The following is a 382-nucleotide window of genomic DNA, read 5'->3' on the forward strand; positions in this document are numbered from 1 at the left end:
ACACCGTCTTGACATGCAAAAATGAAGCCCTCTGTACCAGACTTCAATCCGGGCGATTTAAGGAAAGCAAACGTTAGCTCACAAAACATTGACTGATCCTTCACATTTCTGTGGAAGATACCGTGCATCCTCTTATCTAGGAGCTGTTCACGAAAGTCTTTCTCTTGTGCTTTCTTAATCCGGGCTTTCAGGAGTGAGTACTCGCGATGGATTAGATTTGATGCATTTTGCTCACCACTAATACTGAAGTCAAGTCCGAGTGTTTCAGCAGCCTCCTCCTGTGCTTTGTACAGAAATGCTCCTTTGCCTACTTCCTCGTGATTCCTGACCATTTTAAGAAGAGGGTCTCTTCCATTTGCAACTCTATGTGCTGTACCCAGAA

The sequence above is a fragment of the Belonocnema kinseyi genome, chromosome 8, assembly GCF_010883055.1.
Source record: "Belonocnema kinseyi isolate 2016_QV_RU_SX_M_011 chromosome 8, B_treatae_v1, whole genome shotgun sequence".
NCBI lineage: Eukaryota > Metazoa > Arthropoda > Insecta > Hymenoptera > Cynipidae > Belonocnema > Belonocnema kinseyi.